The sequence below is a fragment of the Pleurodeles waltl genome, unplaced genomic scaffold (assembly GCF_031143425.1).
Source record: "Pleurodeles waltl isolate 20211129_DDA unplaced genomic scaffold, aPleWal1.hap1.20221129 scaffold_197, whole genome shotgun sequence".
Classification (NCBI taxonomy): domain Eukaryota; kingdom Metazoa; phylum Chordata; class Amphibia; order Caudata; family Salamandridae; genus Pleurodeles; species Pleurodeles waltl.
Window position 1 is genome coordinate 202,199 of NW_027149903.1, and position 13,214 is coordinate 215,412.

Below are 13,214 nucleotides of genomic sequence, written 5' to 3' on the forward strand. Positions count from 1 at the left end.
ATGATTTCAGAGCAAGAAGAAGCTGCATTATTTATTGCAATTTCAATTCATTATAAAAGAAATGTAGGACAACATTGCCTCTGGTGGGATTCAAAACCACAACTTTTGACTGCCTTCTTTACATTACTCTTGAAAGCCAAAGCAGTATCCATTGTGCCACAGAGCCAATCTTTTTAGGATGTCGGACAGAAATGATCAAATAAAATAATGAGCTAGCAGCTGCTCATCAACTTTATAAAGTTGTTAGGAATCTATGATCCTGGATTTATGTTGAGCATTGAATAGCAAAAATGATATTCAACATGTCAAACCATACAATGCAGTTGGTTAAGTGTTAAGTCGACTCAAAAGGCATAGCACAGATAAAACAGCAAGGAGTTTAACAACTCCATATAAGAAGGTTTTGCAATTCCCTTAATGTAATATCTTATTCATCAAGCAGTGGAAACTTCAAGAGTGCATCTTCTTAAACATAACACACTGCCTGAACAGGAACTTCAAACCTGGACACTCATATTAAAAGTCTGCTGTGCCACTCACTGAACTATCCAGTGTCTACTAACTTTCATCTTCAATTCATCTTAAAACAATGTGGAAGGATACCAACTGACACTACATTTATGAATATGATTGCATATATTGACAAGCATTATGTAGCGTTTGATAGTGAACTGATATTTCAAACTTTTGAAACCTCAGCATTAAATGTCATCTATTTTAAGTCCTGAAATATGTACTATCTCATTTTCTGCTGACTTAGAATTCATGCTTCTTCAGTGACAGTATACAATTGAGAAAGGGCCGAAACTCCTACTATCTAGTAAATTATATTTTCATCAGTACACCTGACAATTTCCTCTTGCATATTGATTATACAATGTTTTCTATTCAAGCACTCTTTGTTTAAAACAGGCCTTCTTTCAAAGGCTATTTTGGTAAATGATTTTGGGTGAAGCTGAAGCTGCATTGTTTATTGCTATTTCAATTCGTTATGAAAGAAATTGAGCAATAATATTGACTCTGGTGGGATTCGAACCCACAGCCTTTGAATGCCTTTTTTAACATTTTCCTAGAAGTCCAATGCGCTATCCATTGCGCCACAGAGCCAACCTGCACCAAGAAACTTTTCAGAAATTCTGAAATAAAATAATGAGCAAGCAACTGATGATCAACTTTACAAAGTTGATAGGATACTATAATCATGGTTACATGTTGAGCATTGCATGGGGAAAAAGATATTCAACATGCCAAACTACATGATACAGTTGGATAAGTCTACTCAAAAGGCCTCTGACGGATAAAATCTTGACAATTTAAAAAACTCCATTTAAGAAGGTTTTGCAATTCTGTCAATGTAATATCTTGTTCATCATGCAATAGAAACTAAAAGAGTACTTCTTCTTAAACATAGCACCCCGCCTGAACAGGGACTTGAACCCTGGACCCTCAGATTAAAAGTCTGATGCTCTACCGACTGAGCTATCCAGGCTCTGCTTACTCTAATCTTCAAATCACATTAAAACAATTTGGAAGGATACCAACCTTACATTTACTGACAATCATTTATTATTATCATTACATATATTGATAATCAATATGTAGAGTTTTATCATGAATTGATATTTCAAGCTTTTGACATCTCAGCATTATATTTTATCTCTTTAAGTCCTGAAATTTGTACCATCTCATTTTCTGCTGATTCGGAATTCATGCTTCTTCATTGACAATACACAATTAAGAAAGGACCAAAAACTCTTACTGCCTAATACATTATATTTTACTCAGTCTACCTGTCAATTTCCTCTTATATGTAGATTATACAATATTTTCTATTCAAGTGGTGTCGGTTGAAAAAAGGGCTTCTTTCAAAGGCCATTTTGGTGAATGATTTCAGAGCAAGAAGAAGCTGCATTATTTATTGCAATTTCAATTCATTATAAAAGAAATGTAGGACAACATTGCCTCTGGTGGGATTCAAAACCACAACTTTTGACTGCCTTCTTTACATTACTCTTGAAAGCCAAAGCAGTATCCATTGTGCCACAGAGCCAATCTTTTTAGGATGTCGGACAGAAATGATCAAATAAAATAATGAGCTAGCAGCTGCTCATCAACTTTATAAAGTTGTTAGGAATCTATGATCCTGGATTTATGTTGAGCATTGAATAGCAAAAATGATATTCAACATGTCAAACCATACAATGCAGTTGGTTAAGTGTTAAGTCGACTCAAAAGGCATAGCACAGATAAAACAGCAAGGAGTTTAACAACTCCATATAAGAAGGTTTTGCAATTCCCTTAATGTAATATCTTATTCATCAAGCAGTGGAAACTTCAAGAGTGCATCTTCTTAAACATAACACACTGCCTGAACAGGAACTTCAAACCTGGACACTCATATTAAAAGTCTGCTGTGCCACTCACTGAACTATCCAGTGTCTACTAACTTTCATCTTCAATTCATCTTAAAACAATGTGGAAGGATACCAACCGACACTATATTTATGAATATGATTGCATATATTGACAAGCATTATGTAGCGTTTGATAGTGAACTGATATTTCAAACTTTTGAAACCTCAGCATTAAATGTCATCTATTTTAAGTCCTGAAATATGTACTATCTCATTTTCTGCTGACTTAGAATTCATGCTTCTTCAGTGACAGTATACAATTGAGAAAGGGCCGAAACTCCTACTATCTAGTAAATTATATTTTCATCAGTACACCTGACAATTTCCTCTTGCATATTGATTATACAATGTTTTCTATTCAAGCACTCTTTGTTTAAAACAGGCCTTCTTTCAAAGGCTATTTTGGTAAACGATTTTGGGTGAAGCTGAAGCTGCATTGTTTATTGCTATTTCAATTCGTTATGAAAGAAATTGAGCAATAATATTGACTCTGGTGGGATTCGAACCCACAGCCTTTGAATGCCTTTTTTAACATTTTCCTAGAAGTCCAATGCGCTATCCATTGCGCCACAGAGCCAACCTGCACCAAGAAACTTTTCAGAAATTCTGAAATAAAATAATGAGCAAGCAACTGATGATCAACTTTACAAAGTTGATAGGATACTATAATCATGGTTACATGTTGAGCATTGCATGGGGAAAAAGATATTCAACATGCCAAACTACATGATACAGTTGGATAAGTCTACTCAAAAGGCCTCTGACGGATAAAATCTTGACAATTTAAAAAACTCCATTTAAGAAGGTTTTGCAATTCTGTCAATGTAATATCTTGTTCATCATGCAATAGAAACTAAAAGAGTACTTCTTCTTAAACATAGCACCCCGCCTGAACAGGGACTTGAACCCTGGACCCTCAGATTAAAAGTCTGATGCTCTACCGACTGAGCTATCCAGGCTCTGCTTACTCTAATCTTCAAATCACATTAAAACAATTTGGAAGGATACCAACCTTACATTTACTGACAATCATTTATTATTATCATTACATATATTGATAATCAATATGTAGAGTTTTATCATGAATTGATATTTCAAGCTTTTGACATCTCAGCATTATATTTTATCTCTTTAAGTCCTGAAATTTGTACCATCTCATTTTCTGCTGATTCGGAATTCATGCTTCTTCATTGACAATACACAATTAAGAAAGGACCAAAAACTCTTACTGCCTAATACATTATATTTTACTCAGTCTACCTGTCAATTTCCTCTTATATGTAGATTATACAATATTTTCTATTCAAGTGGTGTCGGTTGAAAAAAGGGCTTCTTTCAAAGGCCATTTTGGTGAATGATTTCAGAGCAAGAAGAAGCTGCATTATTTATTGCAATTTCAATTCATTATAAAAGAAATGTAGGACAACATTGCCTCTGGTGGGATTCAAAACCACAACTTTTGACTGCCTTCTTTACATTACTCTTGAAAGCCAAAGCAGTATCCATTGTGCCACAGAGCCAATCTTTTTAGGATGTCGGACAGAAATGATCAAATAAAATAATGAGCTAGCAGCTGCTCATCAACTTTATAAAGTTGTTAGGAATCTATGATCCTGGATTTATGTTGAGCATTGAATAGCAAAAATGATATTCAACATGTCAAACCATACAATGCAGTTGGTTAAGTGTTAAGTCGACTCAAAAGGCATAGCACAGATAAAACAGCAAGGAGTTTAACAACTCCATATAAGAAGGTTTTGCAATTCCCTTAATGTAATATCTTATTCATCAAGCAGTGGAAACTTCAAGAGTGCATCTTCTTAAACATAACACACTGCCTGAACAGGAACTTCAAACCTGGACACTCATATTAAAAGTCTGCTGTGCCACTCACTGAACTATCCAGTGTCTACTAACTTTCATCTTCAATTCATCTTAAAACAATGTGGAAGGATACCAACTGACACTACATTTATGAATATGATTGCATATATTGACAAGCATTATGTAGCGTTTGATAGTGAACTGATATTTCAAACTTTTGAAACCTCAGCATTAAATGTCATCTATTTTAAGTCCTGAAATATGTACTATCTCATTTTCTGCTGACTTAGAATTCATGCTTCTTCAGTGACAGTATACAATTGAGAAAGGGCCGAAACTCCTACTATCTAGTAAATTATATTTTCATCAGTACACCTGACAATTTCCTCTTGCATATTGATTATACAATGTTTTCTATTCAAGCACTCTTTGTTTAAAACAGGCCTTCTTTCAAAGGCTATTTTGGTAAATGATTTTGGGTGAAGCTGAAGCTGCATTGTTTATTGCTATTTCAATTCGTTATGAAAGAAATTGAGCAATAATATTGACTCTGGTGGGATTCGAACCCACAGCCTTTGAATGCCTTTTTTAACATTTTCCTAGAAGTCCAATGCGCTATCCATTGCGCCACAGAGCCAACCTGCACCAAGAAACTTTTCAGAAATTCTGAAATAAAATAATGAGCAAGCAACTGATGATCAACTTTACAAAGTTGATAGGATACTATAATCATGGTTACATGTTGAGCATTGCATGGGGAAAAAGATATTCAACATGCCAAACTACATGATACAGTTGGATAAGTCTACTCAAAAGGCCTCTGACGGATAAAATCTTGACAATTTAAAAAACTCCATTTAAGAAGGTTTTGCAATTCTGTCAATGTAATATCTTGTTCATCATGCAATAGAAACTAAAAGAGTACTTCTTCTTAAACATAGCACCCCGCCTGAACAGGGACTTGAACCCTGGACCCTCAGATTAAAAGTCTGATGCTCTACCGACTGAGCTATCCAGGCTCTGCTTACTCTAATCTTCAAATCACATTAAAACAATTTGGAAGGATACCAAGCTTACATTTACTGACAATCATTTATTATTATCATTACATATATTGATAATCAATACGTAGAGTTTTATCATGAATTGATATTTCAAGCTTTTGACATCTCAGCATTATATTTTATCTCTTTAAGTCCTGAAATTTGTACCATCTCATTTTCTGCTGATTCGGAATTCATGCTTCTTCATTGACAATACACAATCAAGAAAGGACCAAAAACTCTTACTGCCTAATACATTATATTTTACTCAGTATACCTGTCAATTTCCTCTTATATGTAGATTATACAATATTTTCTATTCAAGTGGTGTCGGTTGAAAATAGGCCTTCTTTCAAAGGCCATTTTGGTGAATGATTTCAGAGCAAGAAGAAGCTGCATTATTTATTGCAATTTCAATTCATTATAAAAGAAATGTAGGACAACATTGCCTCTGGTGGGATTCAAAACCACAACTTTTGAATGCCTTCTTTACATTACTCTTGAAAGCCAAAGCACTATCCATTGTGCCACAGAGCCAATCTTTTTAGGATGTCGGACAGAAATGATCAAATAAAATAATGAGCTAGCAGCTGCTCATCAACTTTATGAAGATGTTAGGAATCTATGATCCTGGATTTATGTTGAGCATTGAATAGCAAAAATGATATTCAACATGTCAAACCATACAATGCAGTTGGTTAAGTGTTAAGTCGACTCAAAAGGCATAGCACAGATAAAACAGCAAGGAGTTTAACAACTCCATATAAGAAGGTTTTGCAATTCCCTTAATGTAATATCTTATTCATCAAGCAGTGGAAACTTCAAGAGTGCATCTTCTTAAACATAACACACTGCCTGAACAGGAACTTCAAACCTGGACACTCATATTAAAAGTCTGCTGTGCCACTCACTGAACTATCCAGTGTCTACTAACTTTCATCTTCAATTCATCTTAAAACAATGTGGAAGGATTCCAACCGACACTATATTTATGAATATGATTGCATATATTGACAAGCATTATGTAGCGTTTGATAGTGAACTGATATTTCAAACTTTTGAAACCTCAGCATTAAATGTCATCTATTTTAAGTCCTGAAATATGTACTATCTCATTTTCTGCTGACTTAGAATTCATGCTTCTTCAGTGACAGTATACAATTGAGAAAGGGCCGAAACTCCTACTATCTAGTAAATTATATTTTCATCAGTACACCTGACAATTTCCTCTTGCATATTGATTATACAATGTTTTCTATTCAAGCACTCTTTGTTTAAAACAGGCCTTCTTTCAAAGGCTATTTTGGTAAATGATTTTGGGTGAAGCTGAAGCTGCATTGTTTATTGCTATTTCAATTCGTTATGAAAGAAATTGAGCAATAATATTGACTCTGGTGGGATTCGAACCCACAGCCTTTGAATGCCTTTTTTAACATTTTCCTAGAAGTCCAATGCGCTATCCATTGCGCCACAGAGCCAACCTGCACCAAGAAACTTTTCAGAAATTCTGAAATAAAATAATGAGCAAGCAACTGATGATCAACTTTACAAAGTTGATAGGATACTATAATCATGGTTACATGTTGAGCATTGCATGGGGAAAAAGATATTCAACATGCCAAACTACATGATACAGTTGGATAAGTCTACTCAAAAGGCCTCTGACGGATAAAATCTTGACAATTTAAAAAACTCCATTTAAGAAGGTTTTGCAATTCTGTCAATGTAATATCTTGTTCATCATGCAATAGAAACTAAAAGAGTACTTCTTCTTAAACATAGCACCCCGCCTGAACAGGGACTTGAACCCTGGACCCTCAGATTAAAAGTCTGATGCTCTACCGACTGAGCTATCCAGGCTCTGCTTACTCTAATCTTCAAATCACATTAAAACAATTTGGAAGGATACCAAGCTTACATTTACTGACAATCATTTATTATTATCATTACATATATTGATAATCAATACGTAGAGTTTTATCATGAATTGATATTTCAAGCTTTTGACATCTCAGCATTATATTTTATCTCTTTAAGTCCTGAAATTTGTACCATCTCATTTTCTGCTGATTCGGAATTCATGCTTCTTCATTGACAATACACAATCAAGAAAGGACCAAAAACTCTTACTGCCTAATACATTATATTTTACTCAGTATACCTGTCAATTTCCTCTTATATGTAGATTATACAATATTTTCTATTCAAGTGGTGTCGGTTGAAAATAGGCCTTCTTTCAAAGGCCATTTTGGTGAATGATTTCAGAGCAAGAAGAAGCTGCATTATTTATTGCAATTTCAATTCATTATAAAAGAAATGTAGGACAACATTGCCTCTGGTGGGATTCAAAACCACAACTTTTGAATGCCTTCTTTACATTACTCTTGAAAGCCAAAGCACTATCCATTGTGCCACAGAGCCAATCTTTTTAGGATGTCGGACAGAAATGATCAAATAAAATAATGAGCTAGCAGCTGCTCATCAACTTTATGAAGATGTTAGGAATCTATGATCCTGGATTTATGTTGAGCATTGAATAGCAAAAATGATATTCAACATGTCAAACCATACAATGCAGTTGGTTAAGTGTTAAGTCGACTCAAAAGGCATAGCACAGATAAAACAGCAAGGAGTTTAACAACTCCATATAAGAAGGTTTTGCAATTCCCTTAATGTAATATCTTATTCATCAAGCAGTGGAAACTTCAAGAGTGCATCTTCTTAAACATAACACACTGCCTGAACAGGAACTTCAAACCTGGACACTCATATTAAAAGTCTGCTGTGCCACTCACTGAACTATCCAGTGTCTACTAACTTTCATCTTCAATTCATCTTAAAACAATGTGGAAGGATTCCAACCGACACTATATTTATGAATATGATTGCATATATTGACAAGCATTATGTAGCGTTTGATAGTGAACTGATATTTCAAACTTTTGAAACCTCAGCATTAAATGTCATCTATTTTAAGTCCTGAAATATGTACTATCTCATTTTCTGCTGACTTAGAATTCATGCTTCTTCAGTGACAGTATACAATTGAGAAAGGGCCGAAACTCCTACTATCTAGTAAATTATATTTTCATCAGTACACCTGACAATTTCCTCTTGCATATTGATTATACAATGTTTTCTATTCAAGCACTCTTTGTTTAAAACAGGCCTTCTTTCAAAGGCTATTTTGGTAAACGATTTTGGGTGAAGCTGAAGCTGCATTGTTTATTGCTATTTCAATTCGTTATGAAAGAAATTGAGCAATAATATTGACTCTGGTGGGATTCGAACCCACAGCCTTTGAATGCCTTTTTTAACATTTTCCTAGAAGTCCAATGCGCTATCCATTGCGCCACAGAGCCAACCTGCACCAAGAAACTTTTCAGAAATTCTGAAATAAAATAATGAGCAAGCAACTGATGCTCAACTTTACAAAGTTGATAGGATACTATAATCATGGTTACATGTTGAGCATTGCATGGGGAAAAAGATATTCAACATGCCAAACTACATGATACAGTTGGATAAGTCTACTCAAAAGGCCTCTGACGGATAAAATCTTGACAATTTAAAAAACTCCATTTAAGAAGGTTTTGCAATTCTGTCAATGTAATATCTTGTTCATCATGCAATAGAAACTAAAAGAGTACTTCTTCTTAAACATAGCACCCCGCCTGAACAGGGACTTGAACCCTGGACCCTCAGATTAAAAGTCTGATGCTCTACCGACTGAGCTATCCAGGCTCTGCTTACTCTAATCTTCAAATCACATTAAAACAATTTGGAAGGATACCAACCTTACATTTACTGACAATCATTTATTATTATCATTACATATATTGATAATCAATATGTAGAGTTTTATCATGAATTGATATTTCAAGCTTTTGACATCTCAGCATTATATTTTATCTCTTTAAGTCCTGAAATTTGTACCATCTCATTTTCTGCTGATTCGGAATTCATGCTTCTTCATTGACAATACACAATTAAGAAAGGACCAAAAACTCTTACTGCCTAATACATTATATTTTACTCAGTCTACCTGTCAATTTCCTCTTATATGTAGATTATACAATATTTTCTATTCAAGTGGTGTCGGTTGAAAAAAGGGCTTCTTTCAAAGGCCATTTTGGTGAATGATTTCAGAGCAAGAAGAAGCTGCATTATTTATTGCAATTTCAATTCATTATAAAAGAAATGTAGGACAACATTGCCTCTGGTGGGATTCAAAACCACAACTTTTGACTGCCTTCTTTACATTACTCTTGAAAGCCAAAGCAGTATCCATTGTGCCACAGAGCCAATCTTTTTAGGATGTCGGACAGAAATGATCAAATAAAATAATGAGCTAGCAGCTGCTCATCAACTTTATAAAGTTGTTAGGAATCTATGATCCTGGATTTATGTTGAGCATTGAATAGCAAAAATGATATTCAACATGTCAAACCATACAATGCAGTTGGTTAAGTGTTAAGTCGACTCAAAAGGCATAGCACAGATAAAACAGCAAGGAGTTTAACAACTCCATATAAGAAGGTTTTGCAATTCCCTTAATGTAATATCTTATTCATCAAGCAGTGGAAACTTCAAGAGTGCATCTTCTTAAACATAACACACTGCCTGAACAGGAACTTCAAACCTGGACACTCATATTAAAAGTCTGCTGTGCCACTCACTGAACTATCCAGTGTCTACTAACTTTCATCTTCAATTCATCTTAAAACAATGTGGAAGGATACCAACTGACACTACATTTATGAATATGATTGCATATATTGACAAGCATTATGTAGCGTTTGATAGTGAACTGATATTTCAAACTTTTGAAACCTCAGCATTAAATGTCATCTATTTTAAGTCCTGAAATATGTACTATCTCATTTTCTGCTGACTTAGAATTCATGCTTCTTCAGTGACAGTATACAATTGAGAAAGGGCCGAAACTCCTACTATCTAGTAAATTATATTTTCATCAGTACACCTGACAATTTCCTCTTGCATATTGATTATACAATGTTTTCTATTCAAGCACTCTTTGTTTAAAACAGGCCTTCTTTCAAAGGCTATTTTGGTAAATGATTTTGGGTGAAGCTGAAGCTGCATTGTTTATTGCTATTTCAATTCGTTATGAAAGAAATTGAGCAATAATATTGACTCTGGTGGGATTCGAACCCACAGCCTTTGAATGCCTTTTTTAACATTTTCCTAGAAGTCCAATGCGCTATCCATTGCGCCACAGAGCCAACCTGCACCAAGAAACTTTTCAGAAATTCTGAAATAAAATAATGAGCAAGCAACTGATGATCAACTTTACAAAGTTGATAGGATACTATAATCATGGTTACATGTTGAGCATTGCATGGGGAAAAAGATATTCAACATGCCAAACTACATGATACAGTTGGATAAGTCTACTCAAAAGGCCTCTGACGGATAAAATCTTGACAATTTAAAAAACTCCATTTAAGAAGGTTTTGCAATTCTGTCAATGTAATATCTTGTTCATCATGCAATAGAAACTAAAAGAGTACTTCTTCTTAAACATAGCACCCCGCCTGAACAGGGACTTGAACCCTGGACCCTCAGATTAAAAGTCTGATGCTCTACCGACTGAGCTATCCAGGCTCTGCTTACTCTAATCTTCAAATCACATTAAAACAATTTGGAAGGATACCAAGCTTACATTTACTGACAATCATTTATTATTATCATTACATATATTGATAATCAATACGTAGAGTTTTATCATGAATTGATATTTCAAGCTTTTGACATCTCAGCATTATATTTTATCTCTTTAAGTCCTGAAATTTGTACCATCTCATTTTCTGCTGATTCGGAATTCATGCTTCTTCATTGACAATACACAATCAAGAAAGGACCAAAAACTCTTACTGCCTAATACATTATATTTTACTCAGTATACCTGTCAATTTCCTCTTATATGTAGATTATACAATATTTTCTATTCAAGTGGTGTCGGTTGAAAATAGGCCTTCTTTCAAAGGCCATTTTGGTGAATGATTTCAGAGCAAGAAGAAGCTGCATTATTTATTGCAATTTCAATTCATTATAAAAGAAATGTAGGACAACATTGCCTCTGGTGGGATTCAAAACCACAACTTTTGAATGCCTTCTTTACATTACTCTTGAAAGCCAAAGCACTATCCATTGTGCCACAGAGCCAATCTTTTTAGGATGTCGGACAGAAATGATCAAATAAAATAATGAGCTAGCAGCTGCTCATCAACTTTATGAAGATGTTAGGAATCTATGATCCTGGATTTATGTTGAGCATTGAATAGCAAAAATGATATTCAACATGTCAAACCATACAATGCAGTTGGTTAAGTGTTAAGTCGACTCAAAAGGCATAGCACAGATAAAACAGCAAGGAGTTTAACAACTCCATATAAGAAGGTTTTGCAATTCCCTTAATGTAATATCTTATTCATCAAGCAGTGGAAACTTCAAGAGTGCATCTTCTTAAACATAACACACTGCCTGAACAGGAACTTCAAACCTGGACACTCATATTAAAAGTCTGCTGTGCCACTCACTGAACTATCCAGTGTCTACTAACTTTCATCTTCAATTCATCTTAAAACAATGTGGAAGGATTCCAACCGACACTATATTTATGAATATGATTGCATATATTGACAAGCATTATGAAGCGTTTGATAGTGAACTGATATTTCAAACTTTTGAAACCTCAGCATTAAATGTCATCTATTTTAAGTCCTGAAATATGTACTATCTCATTTTCTGCTGACTTAGAATTCATGCTTCTTCAGTGACAGTATACAATTGAGAAAGGGCCGAAACTCCTACTATCTAGTAAATTATATTTTCATCAGTACACCTGACAATTTCCTCTTGCATATTGATTATACAATGTTTTCTATTCAAGCACTCTTTGTTTAAAACAGGCCTTCTTTCAAAGGCTATTTTGGTAAACGATTTTGGGTGAAGCTGAAGCTGCATTGTTTATTGCTATTTCAATTCGTTATGAAAGAAATTGAGCAATAATATTGACTCTGGTGGGATTCGAACCCACAGCCTTTGAATGCCTTTTTTAACATTTTCCTAGAAGTCCAATGCGCTATCCATTGCGCCACAGAGCCAACCTGCACCAAGAAACTTTTCAGAAATTCTGAAATAAAATAATGAGCAAGCAACTGATGCTCAACTTTACAAAGTTGATAGGATACTATAATCATGGTTACATGTTGAGCATTGCATGGGGAAAAAGATATTCAACATGCCAAACTACATGATACAGTTGGATAAGTCTACTCAAAAGGCCTCTGACGGATAAAATCTTGACAATTTAAAAAACTCCATTTAAGAAGGTTTTGCAATTCTGTCAATGTAATATCTTGTTCATCATGCAATAGAAACTAAAAGAGTACTTCTTCTTAAACATAGCACCCCGCCTGAACAGGGACTTGAACCCTGGACCCTCAGATTAAAAGTCTGATGCTCTACCGACTGAGCTATCCAGGCTCTGCTTACTCTAATCTTCAAATCACATTAAAACAATTTGGAAGGATACCAACCTTACATTTACTGACAATCATTTATTATTATCATTACATATATTGATAATCAATATGTAGAGTTTTATCATGAATTGATATTTCAAGCTTTTGACATCTCAGCATTATATTTTATCTCTTTAAGTCCTGAAATTTGTACCATCTCATTTTCTGCTGATTCGGAATTCATGCTTCTTCATTGACAATACACAATTAAGAAAGGACCAAAAACTCTTACTGCCTAATACATTATATTTTACTCAGTCTACCTGTCAATTTCCTCTTATATGTAGATTATACAATATTTTCTATTCAAGTGGTGTCGGTTGAAAAAAGGGCTTCTTTCAAAGGCCATTTTGGTGAATGATTTCAGAGCAAGAAGAAGCTGC

At 34.5% G+C, this 13,214-nt stretch overlaps 14 non-coding genes across 14 annotated transcripts; all 14 read right to left on the reverse strand.

Moving 5' to 3' along the window:
* Positions 1-1,015: 1,015 nt before the first annotated feature.
* Positions 1,016-1,107, reverse strand: TRNAR-UCU (transfer RNA arginine (anticodon UCU)). The gene is given in 2 exon segments: positions 1,016-1,051; positions 1,071-1,107. It is a non-coding gene; the product is annotated as a tRNA-Arg (tRNA).
* A 309-nt stretch (positions 1,108-1,416) lies between these two features.
* Positions 1,417-1,489, reverse strand: TRNAK-UUU (transfer RNA lysine (anticodon UUU)). The gene has a single exon. It is a non-coding gene; the product is annotated as a tRNA-Lys (tRNA).
* A 1,410-nt stretch (positions 1,490-2,899) lies between these two features.
* TRNAR-UCU (transfer RNA arginine (anticodon UCU)) lies at positions 2,900-2,991 on the reverse strand. The gene is given in 2 exon segments: positions 2,900-2,935; positions 2,955-2,991. It is a non-coding gene; the product is annotated as a tRNA-Arg (tRNA).
* A 309-nt stretch (positions 2,992-3,300) lies between these two features.
* TRNAK-UUU (transfer RNA lysine (anticodon UUU)) lies at positions 3,301-3,373 on the reverse strand. The gene has a single exon. It is a non-coding gene; the product is annotated as a tRNA-Lys (tRNA).
* A 1,410-nt stretch (positions 3,374-4,783) lies between these two features.
* On the reverse strand, positions 4,784-4,875 carry TRNAR-UCU (transfer RNA arginine (anticodon UCU)). Its single transcript is given in 2 exon segments — positions 4,784-4,819; positions 4,839-4,875. It is a non-coding gene; the product is annotated as a tRNA-Arg (tRNA).
* Positions 4,876-5,184: 309 nt separating this feature from the next.
* On the reverse strand, positions 5,185-5,257 carry TRNAK-UUU (transfer RNA lysine (anticodon UUU)). Its single transcript has one exon. It is a non-coding gene; the product is annotated as a tRNA-Lys (tRNA).
* A 1,410-nt stretch (positions 5,258-6,667) lies between these two features.
* On the reverse strand, positions 6,668-6,759 carry TRNAR-UCU (transfer RNA arginine (anticodon UCU)). The gene is given in 2 exon segments: positions 6,668-6,703; positions 6,723-6,759. It is a non-coding gene; the product is annotated as a tRNA-Arg (tRNA).
* Positions 6,760-7,068: 309 nt separating this feature from the next.
* Positions 7,069-7,141, reverse strand: TRNAK-UUU (transfer RNA lysine (anticodon UUU)). Its single transcript has one exon. It is a non-coding gene; the product is annotated as a tRNA-Lys (tRNA).
* Positions 7,142-8,551: 1,410 nt separating this feature from the next.
* Positions 8,552-8,643, reverse strand: TRNAR-UCU (transfer RNA arginine (anticodon UCU)). Its single transcript is given in 2 exon segments — positions 8,552-8,587; positions 8,607-8,643. It is a non-coding gene; the product is annotated as a tRNA-Arg (tRNA).
* Positions 8,644-8,952: 309 nt separating this feature from the next.
* On the reverse strand, positions 8,953-9,025 carry TRNAK-UUU (transfer RNA lysine (anticodon UUU)). Its single transcript has one exon. It is a non-coding gene; the product is annotated as a tRNA-Lys (tRNA).
* Positions 9,026-10,435: 1,410 nt separating this feature from the next.
* On the reverse strand, positions 10,436-10,527 carry TRNAR-UCU (transfer RNA arginine (anticodon UCU)). The gene is given in 2 exon segments: positions 10,436-10,471; positions 10,491-10,527. It is a non-coding gene; the product is annotated as a tRNA-Arg (tRNA).
* A 309-nt stretch (positions 10,528-10,836) lies between these two features.
* TRNAK-UUU (transfer RNA lysine (anticodon UUU)) lies at positions 10,837-10,909 on the reverse strand. The gene has a single exon. It is a non-coding gene; the product is annotated as a tRNA-Lys (tRNA).
* Positions 10,910-12,319: 1,410 nt separating this feature from the next.
* TRNAR-UCU (transfer RNA arginine (anticodon UCU)) lies at positions 12,320-12,411 on the reverse strand. Its single transcript is given in 2 exon segments — positions 12,320-12,355; positions 12,375-12,411. It is a non-coding gene; the product is annotated as a tRNA-Arg (tRNA).
* Positions 12,412-12,720: 309 nt separating this feature from the next.
* On the reverse strand, positions 12,721-12,793 carry TRNAK-UUU (transfer RNA lysine (anticodon UUU)). The gene has a single exon. It is a non-coding gene; the product is annotated as a tRNA-Lys (tRNA).
* Between the last annotated feature and the right edge of the window lie 421 nt (positions 12,794-13,214).